We start from the raw sequence: 22306 nt of genomic DNA, 5'->3' as shown, positions 1-22306 counted from the left end.
ATGCAATACAGTGCAAAAATTTCAAATACAGTTGAACCATTGCTTCATCATTTGCAGTTGTGTTTTCATTGTGGTTACCCATCCTCTGGGCTCCTGTCGTTCCTGAAGTCTTCTGATTTGCCCATTGTTTATATATTTTGTTACATACTGGTTACACAGGACCCTCAAGCTCCTCTGGTAGAGGACCCAAGCTTGGAGGATAGACCGTCCACAGGGGCGAGCAGGGAATGATAATAATAATAATTATTATTTTATATATATATATATATATATATATATATATATAGATATAGATATATATGTGTATATATATACATATATATACATACACATATATGTATAATGAAACCAATTACATAATTATAATGTAATAACAATTTGACCTGAACCCATAATTTGTCTTTCTCAACAGAACAGCTGCAGGTTTTGCTGACACTACATCATATGGTAGTTTAGCCTGTGTACTTTATTTACTCCAGTATTAAAACAAATAAGTGTATTCAGCATAAAGTGTGGACATATAAGATGATGCTGTCACTAGCTCATGCTGAAGTCTGAATTTGAATCAGCTCCTGTGATCACAAAGAGAAAAGAATCATCACAAACTGTCAAACACGTACTCCTCAAAGCTGACAGAATTCAGGTTTGGAAGTTTTCTTAACTTTTTCCAGTCTATAGCTAAGATGTGGCCTGTTTGTTAAGTGAAGAAAAAACTTTATATACCAACAGTAGGGCTGCCACGATTACGTCGACTATTAAAATCGTCGACGACTATTTTAATAGACGACGCGTAGTTTAAAACTTTATAAGATCCCAAAAGACGCAGGAATAAGTAGTAGGATTTAAGAGTGTAATAACGGACTGAAACAGAAGATGGCAGCACTGCATGTATAAAGATGCCAGCTGCCGTCAAATCTCGAAGAAGAAGAAGAAGCAGTAACTGTGTCCAAATTCAGGAACCGCATCCTCCTGTGCCCGCATTTGTAGGCCGATTACGTTACAGCGACACGACGATGACTGTCCAAATTCGAAGACTCCGACAAATGCGGCCGACAAATGCGTCCTTCATTTCCCCAGATTTGAAGGATGGGTCGGGTGTATACTTCGTGGCCCATTCTATCCCAGAATTCATAGCGCGGCCATCCTCAGTTTCCAACAATGGCGGGCAGTAGCGGTTTTTGATACGGGCGACACGGGCGGTTGCCGGGGGCGGCATCGTGGTGGGGGGGCGGCATCACGGGCATCGGCAAAAAAATTAATAAAAAATAATAAAAATTGCTCATATTCATGCTGCCCCGACGTCATGCCAGCGCATACTGGGAATGGTACAGGCACCGATTGGTTTTCTATCGCCCATTTGCTGGGAGTAAGGGAGCCCTCCGTTTGCGAGGTACGCCTGCTGCTTGCGGCACAGGGAGGAGAGGGCGGGGCGGTTTTAATATTAATTAGTCATTGTCAATTGTTGATTTGTCCCGTTCTCATTGTATGACAAATTATGATGGCTGTTTGGTAGCCGTTTGCATACTATGCATACTCTCTCTCTCTTCATAAAATTTGAATTTGAATTTCATATGTGTGTGTTTTTCTGGTGAAATTCAGTATGGTTCCGACAACAGTTTTATGTCAATGGACAATCCTTAATGTGTGTGTGTGTGTGTGTGTGTGTGTGTGTGTGTGTGTGTGTGTGTGTGTGTGTGGTGGTGGGGGAGGGGGGGGCACCAGAGGGTGTGTTCGCCCAGGGCGCCAAACAGGCTAGGACCGCCACTGATGGCGGCAGCTGGTTAGTTTTAATATTACTCTTATTATTCTTTCTGGGTCACAAAATAAACTTTTAACATATTTTCAGGTGAGAATGTAGCTGTGTAAACCTCAAATATCTGCTCAGTTTATCAAGACACCACATATTTTCAAAAGCGCTCCGACATTTTCGGAGACGTCTGTTACCCACCAGCTCGATAGCGAGCCGGGGGCAAGGCTAACTAGAGCCGGTGAGAACTCCAGGCAAATTAAACATGATAGATAAGTCACTTAGATAACTTAAAAATGTTATTGTTTGGCTTTTTTCAGTATTTTATTTGTTCCTCAGTAAATCGGTTTGGCTGAGATTAAAGTTATAGTTTTTACACAGCTGAATCAACGTCAAGCAGACAGCTGATCATCAGAAGTGTGAGATGCTCGAGAATATACTTCGGTATCCTGTTATATTTTAGACAGCAAGGAGCAGACGGCTGAGTTTATTAAACTCCACCGAAACAATCTGCAAATTTCATTAAAATTTAATAAACTATCATCTTGTCTTTATTGTTAGTTAGCACATATCTTAAACACTTAAAGCTGTAAGCTAATGATAGTTATATAAGAGCAGATGCTGCTGGTGCAATAAGCTGTACGTTTTACATCCAGTGGATGATGATCTGATTAGTCGACTAATCGCAAAAATAATCGGTGACTAGTCGACTATCAAAATAATCGTTTGTGGCAGCCCTAACCAACAGTATAATGTTTTTACATTGGAGCTATTGGTGCTTTTTAAAAGGAAAGTTGCAAAGATGACATGAACCAGGAACAGGTTTCTTGTCCTGATTCTGAATTATGGTCACCTGCAGGAAAAAACAGAAAAACATCCTGTTCTTCAATCAAAACAACAATTTTAACCTAACACATCAAATATCATGATTTGGTCTCAGAATATAAATATTATGTTCTATTAGGTATTTTTTATGTCCTTTCAAAAAGAATAGTGTTACTCGTCACTTATTACTCTTCTCGACTCTGCATAAGAGTCCAGCCTATTGCTCTTACAGTATACTATTCATAATAAAAGTACAATAACAATAGCATTAGGTAGTGACTGAGCAGCTGCCTGCTGCAGTCAGAGCAGCAGAGCTAATGTCTGAACTAGAGCACTGACTTTTAATTGGCATTAAATCACTTAGCTCAACAAAGTGATTTCTCTACTCAGTGTAAATTCGTTCGTGTACAAAGCTACCAAACACTGTTGTTTTCCCTTGCTGACTGCTAAAGGCATGAATTTATTGATAAGCTCAAAACACAAATTTAACTTACCAAAATAAAGTCAGGATGCCTTAGGTTCTTCTGTCAGTTACTCCCGTTTATTGTAGAACACCTAACACTGTCAGTTTGAAACAGATAGCTGTGGATATGGTTCTAGCTGCAGTCCCGGAGCAGAGACGTGGAAGTTTGTCGTGACTGCAGCTGACAATCAAAGCTGTCATGATGACGTTGCATCCCAATTTTACAGTTGATAATTAAAATTTAACTGATGAGAACTTAGACCCCTTGAACCCAAATCAGCAAGATGAGAACTACTAATAATGGCAGAATGAATCTTTCAGGAAATGTGATCTGATTAGACCTTTTTGGTCTTAATTTGACAGAAGGTGGGGTTTATAACACCAGAGGGTGATAGAGACGTTTTGGCTTCACTGTTTGATCTTCCATATACTGTCGTTGTGTATAATTAAATGTTATTAATAGTTAGTATTAGACATTGAGTTTTGGTTCATGCCTACTCACCTCCTTTAAATCCCCATCATTGTAGAGTTGATGCTAACATCTCTGTATAAGTGGTCTCACATTAACTCCAGTTGCCTAGGACGATGGAAACAACAGACAAATACCACAAAAACACACCAACATAAACACACCATCACTATACTTACATGTTACATGTGTGCAAAAAATACCTAAGAGACATATAATAGATAAATTCCTCAGAAGTCCTACGAGTCATTTTCAGCTTTGTATCTACCTGTATGTGCCCTTTTTGAAACAACAAAATTGTTTATTCAACATTCAGTATTTTCCATCCATTCATCTTCTTCCGCTTATCTGGGGGCAGCAGTCTAACCAGAAAATCCCCGGCCTCCCCCTCCCCAGCCACGTCCTTCAGCTTGTCTGGGGGAACACCAAGGCCGAGAGATATAATCTCTCCAGTGTGTCCTGGGTCTAGCCTGGGGCCTCCTCCCGGTGGGAAATGCCGGAACACCTCACCCAGGGGGCATCCTTGTCAGATGCCTGAACCACCTCAACTGGCTCCTTCCAATGTGGAGGAACAGCGGCTCTACTCTGAGCCCCTCCCGGATGGCTGAACTTCTCACCCTATCTCTAAGGGAGAGGCTAGCCACCCTTCAAAGGAAGCTCATTTCTGCTGCTTGTATCCGCGATCTCATCCTTTCGGTCACTACCCACAGCTCGTGGCCATAGGTGAGAGTAGGGACGTAGATTGACCAGTAAATCGAAAGCTTCCCTTTTACTCTCAGCTCTCCCTTCACCACGACAGACAGGTACAGCATCCGCATCACTGCAGCCGCAGCATCAGCCTGTCTGTCGATCTCCCTCTCCCTTCTCCCGTCACTCATGAACAAGACCCCGAGGTAATTAAAGTCCTCCACTTGGGGCAGGAAGTCGTCCCTGACCCGGAGTGGGCACTCCACCCTTTTCAGGTTGAGGACCATGGCCTCAGATTTGGAGGTGATGATTCTTGTTCCCACCGCTTTACACTCACTTCTAACCGTTCCAGTGCGAGCTGGAGGCCATCACCTGATGAAGCCAACAGAAACCCATCATCCGCGAAAAGCAGAGATGAGATTCTGAGACCACCCAATATTTTCTAACATGCTTAAGTAACTGTCAAGTGTACACATGCGCAAAATGATGAGGTGCTTGAGTGCTGTGGATGTTTCACAAACATCAACAAACTGCTCATTTTTACAAGTATTTAGCAGTATCCGCATAAGTCTTCTTTAAAAATGTAATAATTATTACAATTTGACTAGAGTTTATGCCTTGCATGGACCATCATGAACAATAACAATAATTGGGCTAAATCTTCATGCCTGAATACTGAGAAAACTGTTACAATGTATTTTACAAGGAACTACAAAAGTGCATTTTCAAATATTTCAGTTGATAGTAGGACTGTTCCATTGTTCACAATAATAATGGTATATGTTTTTACATGATGTAACATTCTCATATCATCACTGTGTATGCAAGTGCTCTCAACACAGCCGTAGCACAAGTCACAACATTTCCACTAGGCCTTCATGGCTTTGGCTTCAACACCATCTGCAACAGTGGTGACAACACTTCTGACACTGACATCAGCATAAAGTGCTTTAGAACTCCAGCATAAATGGAAAGTTATTTGCTGACCGAACATTTCTGTCGAAAAATATGAGCAGTTTACAGTAGTATTCATTTCATGAAAGTAATTTGTTTTGTTTTTTTTAGTAATCATTGTCGCTTACAGTGCACGTCATTGACTATAGGAATATAGGAATTATTAGGCAACAGAAAACTTCTAAGAACTGTTGGGAATCATCATTGAATTTTAATGTCTCTATATTCTCTGTGTTACCATGATCTTCCATGTGATTAGTCAGTTTTCAGAGGCTGTGTTTAGAGCAGTGTGAGGTGAGCAGTCTGACCTGGACAATGCATATTTTTTTCTCTCCCAACATTCATTGGATTCTGCTCAGAAAATTCATTTCCAAGGGCCAGACTATTAAAGTGGAGTTGTGCTGTGATAGCCTCAGGGGTCTGAGTGGGAACATTAAGAGGAACAAATATAGAAACAACCTGTGCTCTTCATCAATGTACTATCTTCCACATGATTTAAAGTTAGATTCGCCTCCATTCAGCTTAGTTCACCTCCCATTGTAGAGGCCCAAATAGAAGAGGACATGGCAGGACTTCTAGTAAGAGATCAGAAATAGCAGCCATGCTGGAAATGTTCTAGAGGTACACAACAATTAATTATCAGCCAATTTTGAATCAAGTTTTGAACTTTATTAACTTGTTTTTATTAACAGTTTGAGAATTAGTAATAAATGAAAGCACAAGTGTGCATTATATGTATAAAATAGATGAGTTCAGGTCTTAAGAAAAAGACAAGCTTTACAACAGGGAATGGACAGTGAAGTGGAACAGGTCAGCAGCACATTTTGTTACTACTTCTGGAATAAACATTTATTGTTAGACCAAGTTATTAGATATTGAAGATATTCCCACTAAACACTGGATTTCGGATAGACATGCACATCATGTCTATGTTTGGTTGTTGGTGACCAATTCTGGACATCTATATGATGTCCAAACTAGGCCTGCAGATTGGACGTCCAGCCATGACCCAGCTTGGATTGGATCAATATGTTGTTCAACATTTGACCTTTAGACTGGGTAATCTTTGTTTTTATTGACCTGAGAAGAGAAGTTGTTGAAATTACAAGAAGTTTGTGCAAATGTGCTTGTATGAACTGACTATCTGCTATCTGCTGCAAACTGCCTGTGGCAAGCTGGGGACATTTCTACTTGAAAACCACTGTGCAGCTGCTTACTTTTGTTTTAGCGTCAAGACCCCCCACGCCATCTTGGAGATGTCCACTGATCACTCTGCATCCTTTCACACATAACTGTTTCCCATGTCTCCCTTTGAAAACATGAGACCACAGCAGTATAAAAATGATGTATAAAATGAGTCTAAGTTTGATGTTGAAAGGAAGTCCACAATGACCACAGCATGTGCACGACTGAAGCTCCAGCCCCAGTCCATCTGTCAATTTCCTGCTGCCATTGCCCCTCACTCATGAACAAGACTCCGTTCTAAAACAGAATGATGTCTGGATTAATATTTGCATGTGTATTTTCATTCTGAGGCTGTAATAACAACTAATGTGGGAAATGTTACGTAGTATTTAGGACTTTATTCTCTATAATTTAGAGCACTGAAGTTCAGTACAAGTATCCAGTCCATCTATCCATTCTCTTCTCTCCTTCGCCTGGCCTCAGCCACCTGTACCCAAACTCCCACCCATGTAACAAGTAAGCTCTTAGTTTCACTAATCCTCCCTTTTCGTTTCACTTACTGTGTTTACGCATCAGCCGTTCACTGACCCTCGTCTCCCTCTCTGTCTGCTTGCTCCCTTGGTTGGATTTGTGTAAATAGATGTGTGACAATAAACTTTTTCACTGTGATTCGTGTGTGTCTGAGTGATCAGCTCCATGAGTGTATTTCTCATTACACATGACACTGAGGCAGTAAAGACGTTTGAAAGCATAAATTCTAATTAATCACAATTTTTCACAAGGCATTTTGTCTTTGGGTTTTTCTCTATTAGACATCAGCCTTAAACGTAGCTGCTTGTGTGCTTATAACACACATGAGCAGCAGTTGCCTAATTGTCTACAAATAAGAAATGTCTTTTTCCCCTGTTTGATTGATTAATTTGTTAACAGCTCAGATTTGTCTCACAGCTGATGATAGAAAATCGCACCCTGAGGGCCTATTAAGCTTTTTTTTTCCCCCTCTGGTGGAAACTTGATTAAGATGTTGCCTAGAAACAGGCTCCTCAAAAAATGGCGCTTGCTGAACCAAGAGTTTGAATTGAAGTCCTGTTCAGCCTGTATGTGCTAAATGCTACATGTTGTGAGACGGAAATATCAAAGTGCTACTACTCTTCACTCAGCTAACTGCAAAAAAGATACATCATGCACAACTTATTTATATATAAAACCTGCCTGGTTGTATTGTATGTACAAATACAACCTACAGTGCAAGTTATGATAAACGTAATGACCACCATATAATAAACCAGCAAACGCCTGCTGGCAATCATCATCACACTTCCTGTGTTTTTTATTGCCTGCATGAGTGTTTGGCATTCCCCGATGAGTATCAGTGTGAGATTTCTGGAAATATGTAACAGTTTGTTGTGTGTGTTTTTTCTGCACACACTAATTAATTTCAAAGCAGTTTAATTTATCCGTAGGTATTTGTATAGCACATAGCTGCACATTATCATAAAAAAAATTGATTGCATACTTCATATAGAGCACCTGTTCAGCAAAAACACACTGAAAATAACTTACAAGTCTAAATGATAATGCAATCCTTTTAAAAAATCAAAAGTCCAATTGAAATGAGAGCTCTGACAACTCTAGAAAAACCTAGTTTAAAAAAAATCCCTGCATAGAGCAGGGCCTTCTTACTACACATCAGTGATCAGGAACAAGAAACTCCGGGTTTCTCTTCAGCACTGTAGCCAGCCTGACAAAGAGTCAGAGCTGTGTTTAGCCTACTGTGTAGTATGACTGTGTACAATAGACATATTTAGCAGTTTTACCAGGTTTTTTAATGTTGTAAGTTTAACACGTTTGTCTGGAACAGGTCTGTCTTGTAAATGAGATATTGGGTCTCAATGGGACAATGTGTGTAAATAAAGGTTAAATAAAATAAATAAATACACTCTTTCTCAAAGATCGAGCCTGATTTTCTTTTCTTCTACAGAAAATGGGATAACACAAACGGAAATTTTAAAATTCATACCATAGGTGCATCTACGAAAAATGTGTGTGTGAAGCATTACATAGAAAGAGCTTTTAAAAAGTACCTGTGTGAAGTTGTGTAAAGCGCTTTGAGTGCTCAGTTAGAGTAGAAAAGCATTATATAAGAACCAGTTCTGCAAGACTAGAGCAACCAGGAATCAAACCACAAACCTTCCAATTAGTAGATGACCAGCTTTACCTCCTGAGCTACAGCCACCCACCCAGAACAAACTCTTACATCTATACTTCTTTAACAATACCACACACAACAAAACCACAGCTCTAGTGATGACAGCCACCCTCTTGTTTTTATGGGTGTAGTTGTTGCCATGTCTCCTGGCTGCTAGTTATTACTTGAAAGGCCCTATAAGGTTTTCAAAGGAATTCAATATTGTGTAGAGCTCTGTAGTCTGATAGTGCCTCTGGAGTGTGTCAGGTGATTCTGAAAACTGAACTGACTTTCACACACTATTTGTAGATTAAACTCACGGGCAACTGGAGCAACGTGAAAACTGGGAAAGATCTTAAAGAAGGAAACACACGAAGCACGTGGAATATCAAACGTGTATTAATGGTATTAAGACTGCAGCTACATGGTGGGATGAAAGGAAAGACTCCTTCGTAGGAAACACTGTGTCTGAAGCACCAGTTCACGTGAAATAATCAAAGTCTGTTTCCAGGGAGATTTCACAGTTATGCATATTAGCTAAAAAAAACTCTCTAGTACCAACACTAAACAAGACGAAAAGGTAAGAGACAGAGAATGCTGTAGGTGTGCTGCAAGTCCTCGCTTTTCTTCCTTCCCCTTTCTTTCACTGCATCGATCACCTGTTTCCCGACGCAGTCATGAACAACAAACTATTTTTACACATCTGCACGGCACAATCAGACACACACGCTCAGCTTTAGCGCATCTATTGCAGCCTCCCAGTGCACACAGACATATAGAACACACACACACAGAAGTGTGTACGCGCTCGCTTGTATAAATTAATATACACACACTTAATCAGACTTAAAAATGAGTGATGTATTTCCTTTTTCCTCACTCGTTTGTGCATCACACGCATCGTGCAACATTAGCTGTACACACACAGCTATGGGCATGCTAAGGTTTGCCACATGGAATATGAGAGAAGAGGTTAAATGTATTCAACCAGTTTAAAAAACTGATGTTTGTTTTATTACAGTAGACTCATAGACCTAATGTGTTCTCAGTCTTCTAAAACTAGGCAAAGGGGAGTAGCAACTTTAATACATAATCCATTACATTAATTAATACATTAATTTCGCAGTATTCAACGCACTTATAGATCCAGAGGGTAGATTTGTAATTATTAAATTGTTAATACTTAACAAAAAGTTATGTATTTAAAGTATATATGGCCCAAATGTTGATGACCCCTCCATGTTTTTTTGGTGCACCTCTGAACACCTAGGTTGCTCACTTGTTCTTGGGGGCGACCTCAACTATTGGACTAAATGAAGAAATGGATAGGCTCAACACAGCAGGAACTCAGCAGTCCACAAAATACTTAAACAGTGCATGAGTGATTTCGGACTTTGCAACACATGGCGCTCCCGTCACTCCAACTGTAAGCATAACCATCAAATCCTTAGAAGAAGCCTATGTGTCCTGCCAGGAACAGGAAATACTGAACGAAATATGTAAAACTAAATTAAATGAAATTATTAATTTAATTCGTCGCGGAACACTGGACCAGCTCTTTATCCTCTCCAGGATACTTGAGGGTGCATGGGAGTTTGCCCAACCAGTCTACATGTGTTTTGTAGACTTGGAGAAGGCATTCGACCGTGTCCCTCGGGGTGTCCTGTGGGAGGTGTTGCGGGAATATGGGGTGTCTGGCCCATTGCTACGGGCCATTCGATCCCTATACAACCGTTGCAAGAGCTTGGTTCGCATTGCCGGCAATAAGTCGGACTCGTTCCCGGTGGGTGATGGGCTTCGCCAGGGCTGCCCTTTGTCTCCGGTTCTGTTCATAATTTTTATGGACAGGATTTCTAGGCGCAGCCAAGTGGCGGAGGGCTTTCGCTTTGGTGGCCTCAGAATTTCATCTCTGATTTTTGCAGATGATGTGGTTCTGTTGGCTTCATCGGGTGAGGGCCTCCAGCTCGCACTGGAACGGTTCGCAGCCGAGTGTGAAGCAGCGGGAATGAGGATCAGCACCTCCAAATCTGAGGCCATGGTTCTCAGCCGGAAAAGGGTGGAGTGCCCACTCCGGGTCGGGGATGAGTTCCTGCCACAAGTGGAGGAGTTCAAGTATCTCGGGGTCTTGTTCGCGAGTGATGGGAGAAGGGAGCCGGAGATCGACAGACGGATTGGGGCTGCAGCTGCAGTAATGCGGACGCTGCACCGGTCCGTCGTCGTGAAGAGGGAGCTGAGTGTAAAAGCGAAGCTCTCAATTTACCGGTCGATCTACGTCCCTACCCTCACCTATGGCCACGAGCTGTGGGTAGTGACCGAAAGAACGAGATCGCGGATACAAGCGGCAGAAATGAGCTTCCTCCGAAGGGTGGCTGGCCTCTCCCTTAGAGATAGGGTGAGAAGTTCGGCCATCCAGGAGGGGCTCAGAGTAGAGCAGCTGCTGCTCCACATCGAAAGGAGCCAGCTGAGGTGGTTCGGGCATCTGACAAGGATGCCCCCTGGGCGCCTCCTGGGTGAGGTGTTCCAGGCATGTCCCACCGGGAGGAGGCCCCGGGGCAGACCCAGGACACGCTGGAGAGATTATATCTCTCGGCTGGCCTGGGAACGCCTTGGTATTCCCCCGGATAAGCTGGAGGAGGTGGCTGGGGAGAGGGAGGTCTGGGCCTCTTTGCTTAGGCTGCTGCCCCCGCGACCCGGCCCCGGACAAAGCGGATGAAGATGGATGGATGGATGGATATTAATTTAAAAGATGCAATTCTTAGTACAAAGACTTTGCTTGAAAAACTTTGAACATGGTAACAAATCCGGTCAATTTCTAGCTAGCTATTTAAAAAGAAAGAAAGAAAAAATGGGGCGGCACGGCGGCACGGTGGTTAGCACTGTTGCCGCACAGCAAGAAGGTCCTGAGTTCAATTCCACCATCAGGCCGGGGTCTTTCTGTGTTTGCATGTTCTCCCCGTGTTTGCGTGGGTTCCCTCCGGGTACTCCGGCTTCCTCCCACCGTCCAAAGACATGCAGCTTGTGGGGATAGGTTAATTGGATAATCCAAATTGTCACTAGGTGTGAATGTACGAGTGAATGTGAGTGTGAATGGTTGTCTGTCCATGTGTGTTGGCCCTGCGACAGACTGGCGACCTGTCCAGGGTGTACCCCGCCTCTCGCCCTATGACAGCTGGGATAGGCTCCAGCACCCCCCGCGACCCTGAAAAGGATAAGTGGACGCGAATGGATGGATGGATGAAAGAAAAAATGCCTATATGTGACATTAAAGACTTATCTGGGAACACGGTATATGACCCTGAAAGAATAAACACCACTTTTAGGGACTTATATAAAACTTTATATTCACTACAGATAAACCCAACTAAAAACTACCATGATAAGTTTCTTGACAACGTAACCCTTTAGAAATTACCAGACAGTCAAGCAAAGGCACTGGATTCACCACTGACATCAGGTGAACCCCAGGAGGCCCTAAAAACTATACCCAATAATAAGGCTCCAGGTCCAGACGGCTTTCCATCAGAATTCTACAAAGAATTCTGGACAAATCTGGCTACCACCAAGTATGAATTCATATTTACATTAGTCTCCTGCTACGACCAGGCAAAGACCCTGTATTTCCCACCAGCTATTGTCCAACATCCCTCATTAATGTTGACCATAAAATTATCTGAAAGCTCTCTAAAAACAGATTAGAGAAGAGAAACCCCCTCATAAAACATCCTGACCAAACCGGTTTCATAAAAGGCAATCAGTCATCAACAAATATATGTAGATTACTTAATTTAATAGACTATTCATGTAGTAAAAAAATTGAAACCACACTATTCTCTAGATGCCGAAAAAGTGTTTGACAGGGTTAACTGGAAATTTTTATTTGCAACTTTCCATAAATTTGGTTTTGGAAACTCTTTCACAAACTGGTTAAAATCTTATATTAATATTATAATTCCCCAAAAGCATGTGTTAGAACAAATGACCAAACATCCTCCAGCGTCTGTCTCCAGAGGGGCACCAGGCAGGGACGCCCACGCTCCCCTTTACTGTTTGCAATTTTTATTGAACCACCAGGAGCAGCAATTAAACAGGCTAAAGTGATGAAGGATATGAAATGCAAGAATGTAGAACATAACATCAGTCTTTATGCAAATGATGTGTTACTATTCTCCAGTACTCACAAACCACTCTCTCTGAGGTAATTATATTAATAAACTCTTCCCCATTATTCAATAAACTGGTTGAAATCTACAGTTATTGCGATTAATTGCTCCTTTCCATTATTCTTCTTCTACCCCACTGCAATATGGAAATATCAAATATTTAGGTGTTAATGTCTCTCGTAAGCTTGCAGATTAAACCACATCCGACTTTAAAAGAAAATAGAAGACGATCTTTCTAGATGGAAATCTCTACTCATATCACTCATTGGAAGGGTCGCTTCCACTAGGGGTGGGTTTAAAAAAAAATCAGTTTCCCAATTCAAACTGATTTTAGTTTGAATAATGTGATATCGATTCATTAAATCCTGAATCGGTTTTTAAATATAAATTTATTTTGCCAGAAACGCCAGCATCTCAGGTTAAAGCTCACAAAACTATTTCAACAACCACCAAACAGCTAAAACAGTAAATGATTAAAGAGCAGGTAAACGAATTCCACAAAAACCATGAAAACACAGAGCGCGGTTCGTTCACCTGACAGCACGTCTGCAGACATGCCGTCGGGTGCTGAAAGAAGACATCTCACAGATTCTGAAGCTGCAGGTTTCATTACTCCTTCATGTTTTTCTGTGTTTTATCCTCAGTTACTTTGACACAAAGGCAGCTGCTGTGATGCTCACACCTCTGATGAAGTCTCACAAGTGACAGCTTTGTTTTTATACATATATATGGATAAGTACTGATAAATGATCAGAATTATAATATTTCTGACTGTCTGAGTTAAAACTGAATCAGAATTGAATACTCAGCCCTAGCTTCTTGCCAAGAATCAGTCATTTATTTTCAATGATCCCAAGTTAACCATCACCAGGCTGGTTTAGATTTCTGGAATTGTCTATTTCTTTATTCCTTTGGAAAGATAAACCCCCATGTATTAGCTTCGAAATGCTACAAAGGACTAAGGATAAAGGATGACTAGCTCTGCATAACTTTCAACTTCTTAGCCAACAGGCTACAATTCATTTCAAGGTGGTTAAAACACCCTTTTAGATGAGCCCTGGATAGACAGCGATCAGGCACTATGCAGTAATATAGAGATTTCAGACTTACCATTCATTAGCTCAAACATTAAATGACATGTATGCTTCAAAAGCATCAACATCAGCTACGCTCTGGCAGCATGTTGGGATTTTCTAAAAATGACAGAGTCTTCACACCCAATTGGAACAACCCTGATATACTACAGAATAATAATATGATTAACTTCCAAGATTGGAGTTGTAGAGGAATTAAATACTTGGAACATGTATTCAAAGGAACAGACTTTATTACGTTTAACAGACTAGCTGTACAGTATGGTATTAACAAGAATCGATTTTTAGAGTATCAACAAATTAAATCTATAATTAAAAAGAAATTTAAACCTAATCAAGTAGAATTACGAACTCCATTGAGTGTGGTGCAATTCCTTAATCTCAAAACCCCAAATTACTGTCTAAAATATACAGGACAAAATAGATGAATCAATGTCTCTTCTTACTGCAAAACAGGAGGCGGCTCTATCAGTCAGCTTAGATCAGACCTTCCCAAAGTGTGGGGCCCGCCCCCTAGGGGGGGTGCAGAGCCATGGCAGGTGGGGCGGGATGAAAAGGGGGGAAAAAAACAAAACACTTGGACACTGCCAGCACAGGGCGCCTACAGAAACGCAAAGCAGGAGATGAAGCATCGCTGAATATGTTTCCAAACCAACTTCATTCTAAGCCAAAGACTAGAAAATATGGTGAAGCAAATCTGCCCTTTGGCTTCACCTGCACAGGTGCCGAGGTCCCTGCAGGATTGGTTTTCCCTTCGTCGGGAGCAGCGCTGGGCTGTTCAAATCACGGACAAACAGTATCCCACATTCTTGATTTTTAGTTCACAAACACATCTCATAATGACTAACTACTCCTGACATTTTGGAGATGTTTGCTCTTTATACAGTAAAGTTACAGCGAGATACAAATAACATCAGGCTGATCCTGCCACGATTTGTTCCCCCGGTTCAAATCCCAGACAAACAGGATCCCACAGCTGTTTATGTTTTTGAACCCATTTTGCACAGAGAGGCATTTTTTGAAAAATGTATTGAGATCAATGTTGAATATTATTACACAGGAAAAAACAACTACAGTAAAATAATGACACCGTGACGCCTCTGCCTTTGTAAATGGAGGGACAGTAACTGTATGTATGTAAGTGTGTAAAAACTGCAGACAGTCAGATTAACAGTATTTTGTCTCTATCTGCCATTCTGCTATTCATCTCATGTGAACAATAATGTGGCGCACAGCGTGACATGAAAAAAGGCACATACCTTTGACGGTGCGTGACGAACTCTGTATTCCTCGTCCACACGTAAAGGCAAAAAAGGAGTTTTAAAAAAATCTCAGTTTTCGGTGATTCAAAACGCCGTTTACGTGTGGACGAAACAGCTGCGTTTTCACAAATACCCCTGTAGGTGAGGACCCAGCGTAACAGAGTTAGTAGTTTATTTTCTTACTACCTGTAATTTATTGCAGATTACTTCTATTTGCTTAATTGTTTACTAAATGTTTGAGGTGTGAAATAAACCGCAGTGGAGCAAAATATGGGCGTGTGCGGTTGGAGGATGTGTGCGTGCACGCGGGGGGCGCGAACATTTTTCTTGTAAAACAAAGGGGGGGCCAGCAAAGAAAGTTTGGGAACCACTGGCTTAGACCAACAATTCTGGTCTCAGATATGCTTAAAAACCTTTAAATGGATTAGAAACCCCAGTCTACAATTAACACAACATAAAATACTACACAGAGTGCACTATACAGGTCAACAGATGTCAGGATGGGTTTTACATCTTCTAACAACTGCTCACACTTTCATTGATCGGCTCCATCACCTAGTGGGGGCTTGGTGGTCATGGTTTTGTCTCGCCTTTGTTATTGTAGTTCATGTGGGGGTGGGTACAGGCTCGGGGTATTGGGGATTCCCTAGGGACGGGTTTCTTGGGGGTCTCAATCTGAGGGCTGTGGTCATGACCTGGACGGGACTCTGGTGGCACTTGGGTGGTGTTCTTTTGGTGGCTGCATAGAGCAGGGGTGGGGGAGGGTATGTGCCGGTTGACATACATTACCTTGGTAGCTGCACTGCTCTTGGGTGGGTCCAGGGTGGGCTTGGGGTTGAGGCTGGTGTATCCCTGTGGTTGTGGGTGGGTGCATGCACGGGGATGTGTAATGCGTTCATTTCATTACTTGTATATGTGTGCATGAGGTGGGGAAGTAATGTTTGTGTCTGTGTGCCTGTTTAGGGTTAGGGTTAGGCTTAGTAAAATTCAATATTTATTATATTACTTTTACTAATGCTTATGCTGGTCGTTGCTGTGGTTTCCCTACTGTGTTGTTCTCTTTTTGCTTGTTTTTTTTCAGCAGGTGATCAAACTGATTTTTATTGTCTTTTCTCTCTTCTCCTCCGTTTTTCCTTCCCTTTCCTTCTGTTGAGTCTCTTCCCAACTTCTCTTTACTTCATCCTTCTCTTTCCCATCCTGTGCGTTTTGATTGCAGACAATAGTTCAGATTGCTACAGTGTCAGACAAAGGTTTGCTTTTTTAACAAAAGACTTTTATATCAGATTATATTCTTGTTTAGAAATGAGGTAGTGACTTATGTAGTTTTGTCTGAGTTTCACACCTTTATTTGTAGACATATGTTTTAAATAGGATCAAAAGCTCACTTGCTCAAATTATCCAACCTGCGCTCGTGCAGACTGCTGACGGGGTCTCTGCACACAGACAATCTGCGCTGCGCACAAAAAAAAAAGTCCAACATGAATTGAAAATAAAATAAACACGTTCTGTGCTATTTTGCAATGTGAGCCAGTGAGTGACCGGTGACTGGCTGTTCCAGCCAATGATGCGATTCACAAACGCTTTTATGCAGCTAATCAACGTCCTTATGCTAGTCATCATCCTTATTCGCCGCCATCCGTATTTTAGCTAGCAAAACGGTGTGGCAGATGAGGAGTGAACAAGCATTAGAGATGGGAAAAGGACACACAGGAAAAATAAGTTGAAATATAGGTTCTCAATCAGATTTGTGCTCATCTAGCGTATTTATAATTTTCATTAAATTGATCATTAAATACTGTCATTAAATACATTTCTACTACTGTACATTGCAGACAAAGAGTTACAAGACTCTTTCCCAGACCACAGTATGACAGTCTCACCCAGTACCAGGAGCTTCGCACACTGGCTAATACTCATAATACAAGTCAGAGCTTTATAATAAAATGTCAAGTGTGTTTTCAAAATTGGAGTTTATAGTTGGCTTTGTTTGGTTGGCATTTCATGTTTTGCCATAGTTAAAATTAAATATTTATACTTCCAATAGTGTTAACATTTTACAGAGGTTATGAACAAGATTGTTGTCATTTTTACTGTAAGTGGGACAAAGCACTTAATTAAAAGTATTCTAACAGTAATGTAAATGCTGTAATTTGGTTCTTTTAATTAACCGTGTAACTTGGATGGATGCGATGCTGGCGTGACCATGGTGCTCACGTCTGATGTTGCTCACAGCGGTCACCGAGGGACCGCTCAGGGAGTTTGTGTGTTTGCTCAGACACATAAAAAATTAGAGGGAACAAAGCTAACAGTCTGTGTTGTAGCCATTCCTTTTGAAACTCCTTGCTCTCATTATCTGACCACACAGCAGTCATGCAGAGCCAAATGTGTTACAATGCAAGCAGACAGACAATCTTCAGGACGTACACGTGGTAAACTGTGAAAACTATTCTTTCCAGGGATAAATGTTCAGGTCTTCTTCAATTTCCTATCACAAAAAATGCTAGAAGGTTTCTGAATGCAACCGATTTTGTATTGTTACATACTGTAAGAAACTGTGACATTCCGATGTGTTTCTCAGTGTTCCAGAGAGTTTACCGTCAATCCAACATGTCCTCTGGGAGGTGTTTGTATGCTGTGTGCTGAGAGGGCAAAATCTTCCCATGCTGTCAGCGTTCTGACTCCTGCTCAAGAAATTAACATTTCTTCAGCATCCTGACAAAGACCAAGCAGGAGTCTGTCTTCCTATGTTACCAGTACTCTTTCTTTCGCCATAGTTAAATCTCATCACCATAGTTGGAAAACCTGTTTCACAGATTACTGCCGAAATTAAACCTGACATGCTGAGCAGTGTACCGAAAGAGCTAGTCGTGATGTTGATGCTTAAACTTATTGAACTTATCATTGTGAAATAATATGGATTGTACACTATTTGCTTTCACTCACCCATCCAGTTCGTTGAATTCAGGTGTTCTAATCACTTCCATGGCCACAGGTGTATAAAATCAAGCACCTAGGCATGTAGACAGTTTCTACAAACATTTGTGAAGTAATGGGTTGCTCTCAGGAGCTCAGTAATTTCCAGCATAGTACAGTGATAGGTCCTGTCCAGTCCAGTCGTTAAATTATTACATATCAGCTGTTAGTGGTATTATAACAAAGTGAAAGTGATTGGGATCTACATTTCCAATCCCAAACTGCTGTGAGATTAGTGAGACCATATGCTCCTTGTCTACCAGTGTTATTCTTATAGCCCTATGGGCTTCCCTCCAACATGTTCCAACAATCATCAGCATTTTCTCTGTTTGCATGTATGTAGTTACTTACATAGAAAAATTGGGGCATAACTGTATGTAGATTGCAAATAGGGGCCTGAGAGCCTGATTCAGTAACATATGCAACCTTTGTTAACAAAATATTCCTGTGTGCACATTTCTTGAATCCCAGGGATATTTTGAGTGTGGATTTATTTTTGCAGTTGCTATATTACAGTCATAATGTACTCTATATTTTCAACATAGTGTTCAATATCTGCCATCACAGGCATGTGAACTTGAGTGACATCCCATTCTTAGTCCATAGGGTTTAATATGATGTCAACCACTGTTTGCAGCTCTGACAGCTTTAACTCTTCTGTGAAGGTTGAGGTGTGTGTTTACCAGTGATGGGAATAACAGCGTTACAAGTAACGGCATTACTTTTTTCAGTTACGAGTAATCTAACTAATTACTATTTCTATCATTACAACGTTACTGACAAGAAAATGTGGTCGCGTTACTATTTTTCAACAAACAGACGATTGAAGCTGTGTTCAGCTTACCGCATCTTATATCAGTTTCTGGCAGACGATCACTTTTTGGCCAGTGTTGCCAACTTAGCAACAAAGTCACTATATTTAGTGAGTTTTCAGATCCCCTTAGCGACTTTTTTTCTAAAAAGTCACTTTTTTCTAAAAAGTAAAAAAGTCACTTTTTAGAAAAAAGTGACTAGCGACAAATCTGGTGACTTTTGTTGGTGTTATTGTGTGTGAATGGGTGAATGACTGAATGTAGTGAAAAGCGCTTTGGGGTCCTTAGGGACTAAGTAAAGCGCTATACAAATGCAGGCCATTTACCATTTATTGAAGACTTATGACGGCTTTTTGACGTGAAAGCATGTATTGCTTTCACTTTCAACAAGCAGCGGGTTCTGCCGTGGGCACCTCACCCGTGCAAAGCGCTCACAGGCTGCGGATAGTCCTCACGTAGCAGTCGCCTCCAGCTGCTGTCAGAACAGGAGATGTTTCCACCTATGCATCCAAACTGCAAATAAATCGCGCATGAGCGAAGCCGTTGCTCCTGCACTGACTGTAATGCAGTCAGTTTTTCTTTTACTGTTACTTTTTGTGGATGACAAGGCTTAAAACTACTTAAAAGCACGCACACACATACTATGCCACTATGCCAGAGTGCCTATTTTGGGTCAATTTTGTTGATCGCAAGCCCGAATAAAGGCGAGGGGTTGGAATTGTGACATTAAAAAAACATAATTGCTAGAAGAAATTTAATTTGTAGTTATAAATATATTCTAAATGCATTTAGGGTGTTTTTTACTCACTTTGTGTCTCTTCCACGATGTTATTTCTCTCTCCTACAGCGTCGGTTACAATAACATAAGCATTACCAATTATGCAAATTAGGTGATGACTTCATTTAGCGACTTCTAGCGACTTTTAGGACATCCAGTAGCGATTTTCCTTACTGAGGAGTTGGCAACACTGTTTTTGGCACAACCCCTGGAGCTCGGGGGCAAAACATTGCATGAGTGCTGCTGTTTGACTGAGGAACACTAAAGTAGTCGTGGTACGCCAATCACATGACCACTTCAAGATGACAAAGCAACAAAAAAAACAAAGCAACTGGTGAGATATACCAGCTTTTAAATTGTGCTGATAGGCCACGTAAAACCAGAGTCATGATAAACAATATATACGCAGTGTTTTTTCCTGAATAGTTTTGTCACATTTACTGTCTAAGTACAGCGCTAGCAAGCACTCTCTGCTTATGACCAAAAAACAAAACAAAAAACAGGCCTTTTGTGTTGGTGGAAAAATGTACCATGTTGACCAATGAAAAAATGATATCGCAACATGACATTTGGTTGTTTAGGGAAAGGGGGAAGTTTTAGGAGTGACGGCGAGAGAGCGAGAGAGAGAGAGAGAAAGAAAGACTGCAGAAAAAGACAGCGACATCGAGTTTTGAGATGTTTAGCATGTTTAGAGTGTGTAGTTAATGTGGTGTCTTGTGTAGTTAGTGTGTAGTGTTGTGGATAGTTTTGTGTTGTGTGTCAAAAAAATGCTGAATGAAAACAGGAGCAGTGATACACCTGCTGTCAGACCTGCAGGTATCAGGCTGTGATGTTCTCCTTTATAGTGGACAGAAAATGTTTTTTTGGAGTGGGACAAATAATTTGTGTGACATCAAGGGTGTAGATTTGGTTGTGGCATTGGTGGGGATGGATGATTCAACCATCGAACCCGGTCCCGTTTCTTATTTTTTCCTTTTTGTTTTTGCTTCTTGATAAAAGTAGAACTATACTTGCCTACATATGCTATTCTACCTGCTTTTAAACCATTTAAAATTACAATTCATAGTTTTATATGTGAATTATATAATGTTAAATTACTATTAAACCAATGACTGACTAAGTATTTTAGACTTCAGCCATATTCCATATAAATCAGGTATCATACAAAAATAAAAATAGCTTCAAATACAGTCATGACAATAAAAGAATATGACTTTAAGGACTTAACATCATTACTTCAGTTACACCAACATCTCTGACACATTAGCACTAAGGCAACACTGAATGACCTGGTGGTTTTTGTCCATAAAACTACTCATCTAAGATTACCACAAAGTAAAAGATCTCTCAGCAACATTATGCAACATTTTAGGCACTACTGCCCTCTATCAGATCAGTGAGCTGGGATGTTTTATTCTAAACATGAACTACAGCAACAGACATGGACTACATGCCCCACACAACAAACACATGCCTGCTCCTCTCGTTAGCTGAAATGACATGTACATATATATACAAAAAACTTGAATCTTACAGTGTTTATTTATCGGATAAAATAAGTTAAATGTCACCGTTATTATTGTCCGACCGGAAACAGGCCGCGGGTGTCCAAATTCAGAAGCTGCGTCCACCTGAGGATCCGCCGTTTGTGGTCTAAGTGGGCCGGTACTCCAAAAGCCGGGTAGACCGGAAATGACTGTGAAAAAACGGTGAAATCGGACTAGTCTAGCCTTCAGAATTACGTCACCTGCCGTCTGCTCCTTGCTGTCTAAAATATAACCGGACGCTGGCGTAGATGGTCGAATAAAGTGCTGTTTTCACACAGCAGTTTATTCAGCTGTGTGAGAACCCCAGAGGAATCCTCCCGAGGGATTAATAAAGTTTTATTTAATCTAATTTATTCGAATAACTTTAATCTCAGCCAAAACGATTTACTCACCAACAAATAAAATACAGAAAAAGGCCAAACAATAACATGTTTAAGTTATTTGACGTTTACACAGCTACATTCTCGCCTGAAAATGTGTTAAAAGTTTATTTTGCAACCCAGAAAGAGTAATAAGAGTAATATTAAAACTAAGTAGCTGCAGTAATGGTAGCCATCGTTGGAAACTGGAATTGGCTGGGCCAGTCTGGGATATGGTTTTCAGTTTTGTTGTCCGGGTGGAAAATCGGGAAAAATTGGGGAGAATGGTCGCCACGGGAGATTTTCGGGAGGGGCGCTGAAATTCGGGATTCCCCGGGAAAATCGGGAGTGTTGGCATGTATGTCCTAGCATAGCCTGTAACGTTATTGTGACGGACACACTTGACTTTAAGTGACTTACAGGTTTCTTTGAAAAATACTTTCTTATATCCAGGTTCTTCCTTTGCGCTGCCATCCTCCTCTCAGCGCAGGTTTGCCGCTGCTGAAACTAAACAGAGCTCCCTGAAAGGCACAGCCAATCACATTGGTCATATTTGTCACATGACATTGGACTCCAGTAGAGAACAAATTTAACTCTTTCTGCACCGCTCGCTGAATGAGACGCTGACAGATCGTTTTTTTCTTTCTATCGGGTTGTTTTTCTTTACTTGAAGAGATCAAATTATTGGTGGGGACAATTCAATAATCGCTGGATATTGGTGGGGACATGTCCCCTCCGTCCATGCCAAATCTACGCCCTTGTGTGACATCTTATTAAACGCAAAACACCTGAATGTTAAGTAA

At 41.1% G+C, this 22306-nt stretch overlaps 1 protein-coding gene across 2 annotated transcripts in view; it reads right to left on the bottom strand.

Moving 5' to 3' along the window:
- The window catches only part of LOC146688394 (disks large-associated protein 1-like), a 166405-nt gene that overhangs the window by 114263 nt on the left and 29836 nt on the right, over positions 1–22306 (bottom strand). For both annotated transcript variants that reach the window (XM_085438640.1, XM_085438639.1), the window contains exon 2: positions 3538–3612. The gene's annotated coding sequence lies outside the window, so the exon portion shown is untranslated. The remainder of the gene's footprint in view (positions 1–3537; positions 3613–22306) is intronic.

This window comes from Copadichromis virginalis, linkage group LG18 (genome assembly GCF_057382275.1).
Source record: "Copadichromis virginalis isolate Kocher_CV1m ecotype Utaka linkage group LG18, C_Virginalis_male_GT1.1, whole genome shotgun sequence".
NCBI lineage: Eukaryota > Metazoa > Chordata > Actinopteri > Cichliformes > Cichlidae > Copadichromis > Copadichromis virginalis.
Note: the sequence above shows the minus strand (reverse complement) of the source record. Positions and strands in the feature narration are given on the sequence as shown.